This window comes from Triticum dicoccoides, chromosome 7A, assembly GCF_002162155.2.
Source record: "Triticum dicoccoides isolate Atlit2015 ecotype Zavitan chromosome 7A, WEW_v2.0, whole genome shotgun sequence".
Taxonomy (NCBI): Eukaryota; Viridiplantae; Streptophyta; class Magnoliopsida; order Poales; family Poaceae; genus Triticum; species Triticum dicoccoides.
This window is the reverse complement of record NC_041392.1, coordinates 488,780,205-488,795,181: the sequence shown is the minus strand read 5'-3', so window position 1 is coordinate 488,795,181 and position 14,977 is coordinate 488,780,205.

Genomic DNA, 14,977 nt, shown 5'->3' with positions numbered 1-14,977 from the left:
GCCGCAGCCACCGCCGACCCCGGCCGCCGCGCGTCGCCTCCGACCGGCCGCGTCGTCCCCGACCTCGTCTCCGGCCGGATCCGGACGCGGGAGAGCCGGATCCGCCGTCGCCGACCCCGGCCGCCGCCGCCTCGGTTCGCGTGCCGGGTCAAACCCTAGATCCGCACTGGGTAAATTTCTTCTAAGTCCTCAGAATTGCAGGTCCAAGTGCTCCTGTTCATAGCCTCGTAACTTTGCATCCATAGCTCCGATTCATGCATATAGCATATAAAAATGTTCATCTAAGAGAGTACATCATTTCATTCCATTGCATCATTTTCATTGGAGTTCATCTTGATGCCGGAAATGCTGTTAGAAGGAGGCTACTTGAGTTAATTGTCAGATCTGCTGCTCCATTTAGGTTTTTGTCATTTTTGCGATGATTATTGTGTGCATGATATGCCCTGATGCTCTACATATGTTTTGTTAAGGGTTTTGTCATCTTTCCAGAGGTGCAACCCATGTATTTTTGTGATGTGTGTGGTGACTAGTGCAAGCTTGCAAAGTGGTGCACTCGGTAATTCTGTTTTCAGGGACTTAGCAATTCCACTAAGTCCTTGATCTATTTATTTCATATTGCCATATGTTCATGTTGTTTCCTAGTGATCCGTGCCTCTTTTGAGGATGATCATTAAGGATGTTTTGTTAGTCTTGTAGTGCTCTATCCATCCATGTCTTTATTTGCAATTATGGAGCACCCTAGCTTGAGTCAATCGAGCTCTACTTTTGCTACTTTGTGAATCTGGGCAGATTGTCAACTTGTTTGCAATTTTGCCGATGATGTTGTAGTTGATGCGTGCATGCTATGCTATTGTTCTTGCCATGTCTAGCTTGCATTTTGAGTGTTCTTGATAGATGTATGCTTATCTTTTCATGACTTGCACCGTAGTGAGTGCATCGAGCTCATAAACATGCCTACTTGAGTTATATTTGAGCATGTGCCAGTTTTCACTAAGTCTGAAAACTGATTTTGTTTTTGCGATGTTCACATGCTTGTCAGTATATTTTCTGATCCCTTTTGGCTCAAGGTCACTAAGGGAATTTTGTTAAGCTATTGGAGTAGCTCCATGCCATGTTTTACTTTGCCATGTTCAGGTCCTGTAGCATGTAGTTTTGTTGCTCCAAAGAGTGCTACCTGATCTGAAATTCCAGACAAGTGTTAATTTCACTAAGTCTGAGATCTGTTTGCCATATGCATTTTTGCCATGCTTGTTTGAACCTGTTAATGGATGAATTGGCCGTAGCTCAGTGCTAGACTTTTGTTAAGAATCTTGAATGCATCCCTTCCATGTATTTTGTTGGCATGTTTGGGTGATGTAGCATGTTCATCTCATTGTATTTAGATGGCTACTTGCTGTAAATCGCAGACCGGTGTCATATTTGAATCGCTTGCCATTTCCAAACCGTAACTCCGATTCCGGCGTTCTTTATATCGTTTTCAAGTGATTTCATCTCATCTTTCCAGTGGCACACTTGGATCTCCATGTTGAGGCCAGGTTCATGCTTTCCTTGTCATATCTTGCATATGCATCCCGCATAGCATCCCGCATAGCATATCATCTTTGCATCATATTGTTTGAGATCTTGCACGTGGTTGATTGTGTCCTTTTTGCTTGTTTGTCTTGTTTGGGTAGAGCCGGGAGACGAGTTCGCTAACGAGGAGCCCATTGAGTTTGCTTTCGAGGATCCAGTCAACTCTGACAACTGTGCAGGCAAGATGATCATACCCTCGAAATCACCACTATCTTTGCTATGCTAGATTGATCGCTCTTTTGCTATGCCAATGCTATGATCCCTACCACTTGCTTTCAAGCCTCCCAAATTGCCATGTCAAACCTCTAACCCACCATGTCCTAGCAAACCGTTGTTTGGCTATCTTACCGCTTTGCTTAGCCCCTCTTATAGCGTTGCTAGTTGCAGGTGAAGATCGAAGGCCGTTCCTTGTTGGAACATCTATTTACTTGTTGGGATATCATTATATTGCTATGTTATCTTAATGCATCCATATACTTGGTAAAGGGTGGAAGGCTCGGCCTCTCGCCTAGTGTTTTGTTCCACTCTTGCCACCCTAGTTTCCGTCATATCGGTGTTATGTTCCCGGATTTTGCGTTCCTTACGCGGTTGGGTTATAACGGGAACCCCTTGATAGTTCGCCTGGATTAAAGCTTTTCCAGCAACGCCCAACCTTGGTTTTACCATTTGCCACCTAGCCTCTTTTTCCCTTGGGTTTCCGAAGCCCGAGGGTCATCTTATTTTAGCCCCCCCGGGCCAGTGCTCCTCTGAGTGTTGGTCCCACCGAGCGATGTCCAGGGCTACCAAGGGCAACTCTGGGCTGGCCTACCCGACGTCTTGCTCATCTGAGTGTGCCCTGAGAACGAGATATGTGCAGCTCCTATCGGGATTTGTCGGCACATTCGGGCGGTGTTGCTGGTCTTGTTTTAACCTGTCGAAGTGTCTTGAAGAACCTAGATACCGAGTCTGATCGGAACGTCTTGGGAGGAGGTCTATTCCTTCATTGACCATGAGATCTTTTCATGGGCTAAGTTGGGACTCCCCTGCAGGGATTTGAACTTTTGAAATCCGTGCCCGCGGTTATGGGCAGATGGGAATTTGTTAATGTCCGGTTGTATATAACTTGAACCTTAACGTAATTAAAATGAATCAACTGAGTGTGTTACCGTGATGGCCTCTTCTCGGCGGAGTCCGGGAAGTGGACACGGTGTTGGAGTAATGTTTGCGCAGGTTGTTCTCTAGTTTCTCGCACGTGCTTGCCTTCTCTTCTCGCTCTCTATTGCGAATAAGTTAGCCACCATATTTGCTAGTCGCTTGCTGCAGCTCCACATACTTACCCTGCCTTACCTATAAGCTTAAATAGTCTTGATCGCGAGGGTGCGAGATTGCTGAGTCCCTGTGGCTCACAGATTACTATTACACCAGATGCAGGGCCTGATGATTCCGCTCCAGGAGACGCGCTTGAGCTCAAGTGGGAGTTTGACGAAGACTCTCAAAGTTACTATGTCTCCTTTCCTGATGATCAGTAGTGGTGCCCAGTTGGGGGGTGAACGGGACCGTTGTCGCATGTTGGGTTATCTTTTATTTTGGCGCCGTAGTCGGGTCATGAGTGTTTGGATGATGTAATGTTACTTATGTACTTGATTGACGTGGCGAGTGTAAGCCAACTATGTTATCTCCCCTTTTATTATCATATTACATGGGATGTTGTGAAGATTGCCTAACTTGTGACATATGCCTTCAATGCGATTATGTCTCTAAGTCGTGCCTCGACACGTGGGAGCTATAGTCGCATCGAGGGTGTTACAAGTTGGTATCAGAGCCTTCCCTGACCTTAGGGGCCCCATTGCTTGATCGTTTTAGCGGCCGAGTTGTGTCTAGAAAAAATGTTTTGAGTCATTTAGGAATTATATATTGAAGAGTTTAGGAATTGTTTTTACTTCCCAGTCTCCTCATCGCTCTGGTAAGGCATCCTGACGTAGAGTTTTGACTCTTCTGTTCTCAAATTTCACTAAAAGAAATTTTAGGATCACGCGGGTATCTTAGAATCGCTCCGATGGTTTTATGATGAGAACATTGTCTTGGTGCCTCCTGTCAGGGGTTTAGTGGAAGTGTCCCGGGGAGTTGAGCTCTGAGGTGTTGTCATCATAATTTTATCGTTGCAATTCTGGAATACTTGAGTTTAGTACGCCGACATAGAAAATCTCTTTTAGGCAGTTCGTTGGTGAGATAACCTCGACGCCACCCAGTACTGGGGCGGGAGTTCGGGAGTATCGCCATAACTTGTACAACAGTTGCTTTTCGAAGGTTGAGGTAGATGGTTTCCGAAGGTTTCTTGGTTATGTGTTAAAGGATGGATATAGCTGGATGTAGGATTTGCTAGTTTGGGTGAGATATTATGCTTCTCCTGTATCCCCAACACTTGATTGCATAACCGGAAAGGTTCGGGAGTTTCATAGGTGGGAATTCTAGTAGCTCTAGTTCTTCTTCCACGGATATTGGTTTGAGATTGGGATTTCTTACCGATTATTCGTTCTTGATCCGTACCTTGTTGATTTATTTCTCTACCTTAATTCTAAGTGGCTTCTCAATTTATGGATATGTGACCATTTCAAGAGGAATGCATTCATTCATTTTGTTCGGATGTGAAGACTATATGTTGCAATTTTCATTCCGTTGGATTCAGCTTCAATATGTGTCTATCAATGTGCTAATGGATGTCAACCTCTTCAGGATGGCTCCTCCAACGCGCACGACTCCGAATCCTAATCTGCCACCACCTCCACCTCCTCCGAAGGCATGGCAAGCTGTGATGGCCGCAACCAATGCAAACACACAGTTGATCATGCAAATTCTTCAAGAGCGCAATCAAGGCAACCAAGGGAACCAAGGCAACAATCAGAATCACTTTGCTACACTCAACCAGTTCCTTGCTAACGGGCCAAAGACTTTCAGCAATTGTATTGAGGCAACTGATGCTGACGATTGGCTTGTGGATCTGTGTAAGCATTTCGAGTGCAGTAACGTCAGGCCTGAGGACTTTGTTAAGTTCGCTTCCTTCCAACTCGAAGATCAAGCTGCAGAATGGTTCCAGCAGTACAAGGATTCCAGAGGTGGACGTGTTATCACTTGGGATGATTTTCGTCGAGATTTCCGAGCTCATCATATTCCTCAGAGCGTGGTTGAAAGCAAGCGTGAGGAATTCCGCAATCTGAAGCAAGGCTCTTTGTCTGTCTATGACTACAACAAGTTGTTCCAGAAGCTCGCCCGCTTTGCCAAGCAGGACGTCCCTGATGAGAAGAGCATGATATATCAGTTCAGGGGTGGTCTCAAAGAAGAAATCCAGCTCGCTCTTGTCCTCTTTGAGCCTTTGATATACGATGAGTTCTACAACATGGCATTGAACCAAGAGGCTGCTCAGTTGAGGTGTGATGCTTCCAAGAAGCGAGTCAGAGATGTTACTCCTTCTTCCTCTACTCAAGTGGCCAAGCAGCAGAAGTATTGGCTTCCTCCTCCTCTGTTCCGTCAGCCGTATCAGCAGAAGAGCAAAGGTGGCAGTGGATCTTCCCACCCACCCAACCCTGGCTTTCAGAACAAGACTTCGTCTCAAGCTCCAAGATCGAGTGCTCCATATCACCGTCCGCTTTCAGAGGTCACGTGCAACAAGTTCCAACAGAAGGGTCACTATGCCAACAAGTGTTTCAACCAGAGGCGTCTTCCTCCTCCTCCTCCTGTCAGATCGGCAAGTACAGCTGTGGTCAAGCATAACACCAAGTCCACCAAGGTCAACTACTGAATGCAGCTCAGGTAGAGGACTCACCAGATGTGATCATGGGTAACCTTCCTGTTAATGACATTCCCGCAAGAGTTCTTTTTGACAATGGTGCATCTTTATCGTTTTTATCGAAGCCTTTTGCATCTATGCATGATGTGCATACTATTGATTTGCCTAAACCGATAGCGGTTTCTTCTCCGGTTTGTTCATGAACACCAAAATGATGGCTCCGGATGTTACTATCACGTTGGGCGATTACAAGTTTCTTTCTTCTCCTATGGTTCTTGGTAACTCGGATATTGATCTTATTCGCGGAATGGATTGGCTTTCTAAGCACAAGGCACATCTTGATTGTGCTGCCAGGCAGATTCAATTGACTCATTCGTCTGAGGATGTAATTGTCTTTGCCGCTCGTGATGATACCATCCGTCTGTTTTCTCTCAATGAAAAGGGTGAATTGGATGCCATCTCGCATATTCTAGTCGTTTGCGAATATCAAGACGTCTTTCCAGAAGAGCTTCCAGGAATGCCTCCGCACCGGCCAGTTGAATTTGTTATTGATCTTGAGCCTGGCACGGAACCTGTGTGCAAGCGTCCTTACAAGCTCGGACCTGAAGAGTTGAAGGAGCTGAAGAAGCAACTCGATATTCAAGAGAAAATGGGTCTCATCCGGCCTAGTTCTTCTCCGTGGGGTTGTGGTGTTCTTTTTGTGAAGAAGAAGGATCGAACGGACCGGCTTTGTATTGATTACCGTCCAGTGAACAAGAAGACCATCAAGAACAAATACCCACTTCCCAACATCAATGAGATGTTCGAACAACTCAAAGGTGCCCAAGTATTCTCCAAGCTTGATCTCCGTATGGGTTATCATCAGATTCGAATCCGTGAGCAAGATATTCCCAAGACGGCTTTCAGGAAAAGCTTTGGTTCATATGAATACACACTCATGTCTTTTGGCCTCGCCAACGCTCCTCCGACTTTCTCTTGCATGATGAACTTCATCTTCAACGCCTACACCAATGACTTTGTTTTGGTCTATCTCGATGACATTCTGGTTTTCTCCAAGAACAAGGAAGATCATGCCAAGCACTTGCGTTTGGTACTCGATAAGTTGAGGGAACATCAGTTCTACGCCAAGTTCTCCAAGTGCGAATTTTGGCTCGATGAGGTTTTTTATCTTGGTCATATCATCTCTGCCAAGGGCATTGCCGTGAATCCTGAGAAGGTGTCTGCAATTGTGAATTGGGAACCTCCTCAGAATGTGAAGCAACTACGTAGCTTCCTCGGTCTCGCGAGCTATTGCCGAAGATTCGTTGAAAACTTTTCTAAGATCGCAAAGCCTCTCTCAAATCTTCTTCAGAAGCACGTCAAGTACGTTTGGTCTCCGGAGTGTGACATTGCTTTCAACACTTTGAAAGAGAAATTGATCACTGCTCCAGTTCTGACTCCGCCTGATGAATCCAAACCGTACGAGGTCTTTTGTGATGCCTCTCTCCAAGGTCTTGGCGCAGTATTGATGCAAGAGAAGAAAGTTGTTGCTTATACATCTCGCCAGTTAAAGCCTAATGAGAAGAACTACCCCACTCATGATCTCGAGTTGGCGGCAGTTGTGCATGCTCTTTTGACTTGGAGACATCTTCTATTGGGAAGAAAAGTGGACATTTTCACTGATCACAAGAGTCTCAAGTACATCTTCACTCAGCCTAATCTCAACCTCAGGCAAACTCGATGGGTAGAAATGATTCAAGAGTATAATCCGAGTATCGAGTATACTCCAGGCAAGGCCAATGTGATTGCTGACGCATTGAGCAGGAAAGCTTACTGCAACAGTTTGATTCTCAAGCCTTATCAACCCGAGCTTTGTGAAGCTTTCCGCAAACTTAATCTGCAAGTTGTTCCTCAAGGTTTCCTCGCCAACCTTCAAGTCTCTCCTACCTCGGAAGACCAGATTCGCCAAGCCCAGCTTCTTGATGCTATGGTGAAAAAGGTGAAGATTGGGATTGCCAAGAGTCAACCCAAGTACAAGTGCTACCACCTTGATGACAAGGACACTCTCTTCTTCGAGGATCGTATTGTTGTACCCAAAGGTGACCTCCGTAAAGTGATCTTGAATGAGGCTCACAATTCTCTCCTCTCCATCCACCTTGGGAGCATGAAGATGTATCAGGACCTTAAGCAAGCATATTGGTGGACTCGAATGAAGCGCGAGATTACTCAATTCATGAATGAATGTCATGTCTGCAGAAGAGTGAAGACAGAACACCAAAGGCCAGCTGGTCTCCTCCAACCTCTTGCCATTCCAGAATGGAAGTTTGACCACATTGAAATGGACTTTGTGACTGGGTTTCCTAAGTCCAAGCGTGGCAATGATGCTATATTCGTTGTCATCGACAAACTCACTAAAGTGGCTCACTTTCTGCCTATCAAAGAGTCTACCACCGCAGCTCAATTGGCGGAACTCTATACCTCTCATATTGTCTCTCTTCACGGTATTCCTCAAGTGATCTCTTCAGACCGTGGCATCATCTTTACCTCAAAGTTTTGGGATTCTTTTCAGAAGGCCATGGGCACCAACATCTGCTTCAGCACAGCTTTCCATCCTCAAACTAGCGGTCAAGTCGAGCGTGTCAACCAGATTCTTGAAGATATGCTCAGGGCTTGTGTGATCTCCTTCGGCATGAAGTGGGAGGATTGTCTTCCTTATGCTGAATTCTCCTACAACAACAGTTTTCAAGCAAGTTGGGGCAAAGCCCCATTCGAAATTCTGAATGGCAGGAAGTGCCGTACCCCTCTCAACTGGTCTAAAACCGGTGAACGTCAGCTTTTGGGTAATGACTTAATCACAGAGGCAGAAGAAATGTGCAAAGTCATTCGTGATAACCTCAAAGCAGCCCAATCCCGCCAGAAGAGCTACTATGACAGTAAGCACCGTGATTTGGCTTTCGAGATCGGAGATCATGTTTACCTCCGCGTCTCTCCTATGAAAGGTACTCGTCACTTCGGTATCAAAGGGAAGCTTGCCCCCAGATACGTGGGACCTTTCAAGATTGTCAGCAAGAGAGGCGACCTCGCCTATCAACTCGAGCTTCCTTCAAACTTGGCAAATGTTCATGACGTGTTCCATGTCTCTCAGCTTCGAAAGTGCTTCAAGACTCCTGACCGCACCGTCAACTTCGAGGACATTGAGCTCCAAGAAGATCTCTCTTATCGTGAGCACCCAGTTGCTATTCTTGAAGAGACTAAATGCAAGACTCGCAACAAGTCAATCAAATTTCTCAAAGTCAAGTGGTCACACCATTCCGACCGTGAAGCTACCTGGGAACGCGAGGATCACCTCCGTTCTGAGTACCCGGCATTCTTTCAGTCCTAGATCTCGGGACGAGATCCTTTCGTAGTGGTGGAGTGTTGTAACACCCCGGATGTAACTTTCCCAAGTTGTACTCCAACTCTTGCCGTTTCCAGCGTTAAGTTAATTTATTTTCTCGGGTTTGGGTCTTTGTCTCCGTGTGTTGTTATCATTGTCATGCATCTCATATCATGTCATCATGTGCATTGCATTTGCATACGTGTTTATCTCATGCATTCGAGCATTTTCCCCATTGTCTGTTTTGCATTCCGACGCTTCGTTCTCCTCCGGTGGTCATTTCTACCTTTCTTTCGTGTGTGGGGATTAAACATTTCCGGATTGGACAGAGACTTGCCAAGCGGCCTTGGTTTACTACCGGTAGACTGCCTGTCAAGTTTCGTATCATTTGGACTTCGTTTGATACTCCAACGGTTAACCGAGGGACCGAAAAGGCCTCGTGTGTGTTGCAGCCCAACACCCCTCCAATTTGGCCCAAAACCCACCTAAGCCTTCTCCATCATCTAGAGAGTTCGATCACGATCGCGTGGCCGAAAACCGCACCTCATTTGGACTCTCCTAGCCCCCTCTATGCCTATAAATAGGTCCTCCTCGAAAATCTCGGATCCCCCTCCCCGAAACCCTAAATATCGCCTCCGCGCCGGCCGGACATTGTCCGCCCGGACCGGACGCGTCCACGCCACCACCGCCACCCTATCCTGTGCCGCCATGTGGCATCTCCGCCACCAGCCGCTCCGCCACCTTCGCCGCGCCGCCGTGCCATCTCGCCGGCGCCGCACCGGGCCGCCGCAGCCACCGCCGACGCCGGCCGCCACGCGTCGCCTCCGACCGGCCGCAACCGTCCCCGACCTCGTCTCCGGCCGGATCCGGACGCAGGAGAGCCGGATCCGCCGCCGCCGACCCCGGCCGCCGCCGTCTTCATCGTCTCCGGCGAGTCCGCCGCCGCCTCGGTTCGCGCGCCGGGTCAAACCCTAGATCCGCGTGGGGTAAATTTCTTCTAAGTCCTCAGAATTGCAGGTCCAAGTGCTCCTGTTCATAGCCTCGTAACTTTGCATCCATAGCTCCGATTCATGCATATAGCATATAAAAATGTTCATCTCAGAGAGTACATCATTTCATTCCATTGCATCATTTTCATTGGAGTTCATCTTGATGCCCGAAATGCTGTTAGAAGGAGGCTACTTGAGTTAATTGTCAGATCTGCTGCCCCATTTAGGTTTTTGTCATTTTTGCCATGATTATTGTGTGCACGATATGCCCTGATGCTCTACATATGTTTTGGTAAGGGTTTTGTCATCTTTCCAGAGGTGCAACCCATGTATTTTTGTGATGTGTGTGGTGACTAGTGCAAGCTTGCAAAGTGGTGCACTCGGTAATTCTGTTTTCAGGGACTTAGCAATTCCACTAAGTCCTTGATCTGTTTATTTCATATTGCCATATGTTCATGTTGTTTCCTAGTGATCCATGCCTCTTTTGGGGATGATCAGTAAGGATGTTTTGTTAGTCTTGTAGTGCTCTATCCATCCATGTCTTTATTTGCAATTATGGAGCACCCTAGCTTGAGTCAATCGAGCTCTACTTTTGCTACTTTGTGAATCTGGGCAGATTGTCAACTTGTTTGCAATTTTGCCGATGATGTTGTAGTTGATCCGTGCATGCTATGCTATTGTTCTTGCCATGTCTAGCTTGCATTTTGAGTGTTCTTGATAGATGTATGCTTATATTTTCATGACTTGCACCGTAGTGAGTGCATCGAGCTCGTAAACATGCCTACTTGAGTTATATTTCAGCATGTGCCAGCTTTCACTAAGTCTGAAAACTGATTATGTTTTTGCGATGTTCACGTGCTTGTCAGTATATTTTCTGATCCCTTTTGGCTCAAGTTCACTAAGGGACTTTTGTTAAGATATTCGAGTAGCTCCATGACATGTTTTACTTTGCCATGTTCAGGTCCTGTAGCATGTAGTTTTGTTGCCCCAAAGAGTGCTACCTGATCTGAAATTCCAGATAAGTGTTAATTTCACAAAGTCTGAGATCTGTTTGCCATATGCATTTTTGCCATGCTTGTTTGAACCTGTTAATGGATGAATTGGCCGTAGCTCAGTGCTAGACTTTTGTTAAGCATCTTGAATGCGTCCCTTCCATGTATTTTGTTGTCATGTTTGGGTGCTGTAGCATGTTCATCTCATTGTATTTAGATGGCTACTTGCTGTAAATCACAGACCGGTGTCATACTTGAATCGCTTGCCATTTCCAAACCGTAACTCCGATTCGGGCGTTCTTTATATCCTTTTCAAGCGATTTCATCTTATCTTTCCAGTGGCACACTTGGATCTCCAAGTTGAGGCCAGGTTCATGCTTTCCTTGTTATATCTTGCATATGCATCCCGCATCGCATCCCGCATAGCATATCATCTTTGCATCATATTGTTTGAGATCTTGCACGTGGTTGATTGTGTCCTTGTTGCTTGTTTGTCTTGTTTGGGTAGAGCCGGGAGACGAGTTCGCTAACGAGGAGCCCGTTGAGTTTGCTTTCGAGGATCCAGTCAACTCTGACAACTGTGCAGGCAAGATGATCATACCCTCGAAATCACCACTATCTTTGATATGCTAGATTGCTCGCTCTTTTGCTATGCCAATCCTACGATGCCTACCACTCGCTTTCAAGCCTCCCAAATTGCCATGTCAAACCTCTAACCCACCATGTCCTAGCAAACCGTTGTTTGGCTATGTTACTGCTTTGCTTAGCCCCTCTTATAGCGTTGCTAGTTGCAGGTGAAGATCGGAGGCCGTTCCTTGTTGGAACATCTATTTACTTGTTGGGATATCATTATATTGCTATGTTATCTTAATGCATCTATATACTTGGTAAAGGGTGGAAGGCTCGGCCTCTCGCCTAGTGTTTTGTTCCACTCTTGCCGCCCTAGTTTCCGTCATATCGGTGTTATGTTCCCGGATTTTGCGTTCCTTACGCGGTTGGGTTATAATGGGAACCCCTTGATAGTTCGCCTGGATTAAAGCTTTTCCAGCAACGCCCAACCTTGGTTTTACCATTTGCCACCTAGCCTCTTTTTCCCTTGGGTTTCCGGAGCCCGAGGGTCATCTTATTTTAGCCCCCCCCCCGGGGCCAGTGCTCCGCTGAGTGTTGGTCCCACCGAGCGATGTCCGGGGCTACCAGGGGCAACTCTGGGCTGGCCTACCCGACGTCTTGCTCATCTGAGTGTGCCCTGAAAACGAGATATGTGCAGCTCCTATAGGGATTTGTCGGGCGGTGTTGCTGGTCTTGTTTTAACCTGTCGAAGTGTCTTGAAAAACCAAGATACTGAGTCTAATCGGAACGTCTTGGGAGGAGGTCTATTCCTTCGTTGACCGTGAGAGCTTGTCATGGGCTAAGTTGGGACTCCCCTGCAGGGATTTGAACTTTCGAAAGTCGTGCCTGTGGTTATGGGCAGATGGGAATTTGTTGATGTCCGGTTGTAGATAACTTGAACCTTAATGTAATTAAAATGAATCAACTGAGTGTGTTACCGTGATGGCCTCTTCTCGGCGGAGTCCGGGAAGTGGACACGGTGTTGGAGTAATGTTTGTGCAGGTTGTTCTCTAGTTTCTCGCACGCGCTTGCCTTCTCTTCTCGCTCTCTATTGCGAATAAGTTAGACACCATATTTGCTAGTCGCTTACTGCAGCTCCACATACTTACCTTGCCTTACCTATAAGCTTAAATAGTCTTGATCGCGAGGGTGCGAGATTGCTGAGTCCCTGTGGCTCACAGATTACTATTACACCAGATGCAGGGCCTGATGATTCCGCTCCAGGAGACGCACTTGAGCTCAAGTGGGAGTTCGACGAAGACTCTCAATGTTACTATGTCTCCTTTCCTGATGATCAGTAGTGTGCCCAGTTGGGGGGTGAACGGGACCGTTGTCGCATGTTGGGTTATCTTTTATTTTGGCGCCATAGTCGGGCCATGAGTGTTTGGATGATGTAATGTTACTTATGTACTTGATTGACGTGGCGAGTGTAAGCCAACTATGTTATCTCCCCTTTTATTATCATATTACATGGGATGTTGTGAAGATTGCCTAACTTGCGACATATGCCTTCAATGCGATTATGTCTCTAAGTCGTGCCTCGACACGTGGGAGCTATAGTCGCATCGAGGGTGTTACAAGTACCGAGGGAACTCGTTGAGGGCACACTTAATATTGGTCCTAAGTTTAAACCGGTCAGACAGTTTCTCCGTCGCTTCAACGAAGAAAGGCGCAAGGCTATTGGTGAAGAGGTAGCTCGGTTGTTGGCCGCAGGGTTTATCGTGGAGGTCTTTCACCCGGAGTGGTTGGCTAATCCGGTGCTGGTTCTCAAGAAAAATGGCACTTGGCGTATGTGTGTGGACTACACAGACTTGAACAAGGCTTGCCCAGAAGATCCGTTTGCCCTCCCTCGTATTGATCAGATTATTGATGCTATGGCGGGTTGTGATCTCTTATGTTTTTTGGATCCTTATTCTGGTTATCATCAGATCAAAATGGCAGTTAAGGACCAGGAGAAGACAACTTTTATAACTCCCTTTCGAGCCTTCTGCTATGTGTCCATGCCCTTTGGGCTCAAGAGTGCCCAGGCGACTTATCAACGCTGTGTTCATAATTATCTTCATAAGCAGATTGGGCGCAATGTTCATGCATATGTGGATGATATTGTGATAAAGTCCAGGAAAGAGGAAACATTGATAGATGACCTGAGAGAAATGACAGTGCCCGAGCTCCTCCCTCGCGATGTTGGCTAGGCCTGAGGCCTCCAAAAGAGAGCCCCCGAGCCTTGCCCGAGGAGGGCACCGGGCGCTCCTTCCTATGCGAGGGAGGGAGGCGCCCCAGCTATGGGCGCAGGTCCTATGGTGGTGCCGCTGGAGACGCTGCTCTCCTGAGGCCCTGGGAGGAGTAGCTGCCTCTTCTTCTCGGGGATGGCCTTAGGAGGGTACATGATGCCTTCATTGTCGGGGTCTTCGATCGCAGCGGCTTGGAAGGCGCGCTCATGGGAGCACACCGCATCTCTTTCTTCGCAGGGGACCATAATGATGCCTCCACCCTTGGCATCTTGAGGACGTTGTAGCAGTGGTGGGTCATTGCCATAAACATGGTCAATACTGGATTCCCAAGGATGGTGTTGTACAACAAACGGATGTGGGCGACGTCTAAGTCGATGAGCTTGGTGTGGTAGTTGTTACGCTGGCCGAAGGTGACAGGGAGGTGGACCTGCCCTATCGAGGTGGTGGAGCCGTCGATCACTCCTGAGAAAGGCTTGGTAGGCTGTAGCTGATTGTATGGCACTTGGAGGCTGGTGAATGTCTCGACGGACAAGACATTGAGCCCTGCGCCACTGTCGATGAGGGTCTTGGTGACTTGGATGTTGCTGATGACGGGTGAACAAAGCATCGGAAGGACGCCGGCGGTCGACGTGCACTTGACCTGGTCCGCCGAGCTAAAGGTGATGGTGCACTTGGACCAGCTGAGCGGGCGCGTGGCCTCGAACCTGGGAAGGGCCGCATTCACCTCACGAGTAAACTGCTTGAAGATGCACTAGGAAGCTAGGCCTGAGCACCGCCTAGGATGCAGGCGATAGTGCGCAGCTCCTAGAAGCCCCCACCCCCTCGTCCTAATGGTGGTCATCATTCCTCCTCGGTGGTGGCGGCAGTGGAGAGAGGCCACAATTGCCCTAAGGACGGTTTGTGACGCCCGGATAGTTAAGCTACAGTGAACCTCCGCTAATGATGCCACGTCACCTCGGATTACTATTTATAGACTCGCGCCAGTTCGAAACCTAGTTCAAACTTTAAAAATTAAGCAAACAATAAAAGTTTTCAAATCCTAAAACTAAAATGTTCGGGGTGAACCAAATATTACATAGGTAATTATGATGGAGAAACCATACCTTTATAAGATATTTAAATACTATAAGATAATTGAAACAATAGTGAAAACTATTATTTATATACTTTTAAATATTAATTAATTGCAAAACTAATTTAGCTTGGGTAGCAAGCTAATGTGGCAGTGGCATATTTGTTAACAGCAAATTAGGCGCCATTATAGTATTTTACTAAAACAAAAATAAATGGAAACTAAAAGAAAACACAAAAGAAAATAAAGAAAAAAGGAAAATAAATAAAAGAAAGAAACTAACAAAAAAAAAGAGGGAACCCCCTCCCACGTCCCACTGGCCCAGATGGCCTCGGTGCCAAACAGGCCGGCCCAGCCAGCGCCTACCTCACCCCCTGGGGCGACCGAACCCTAG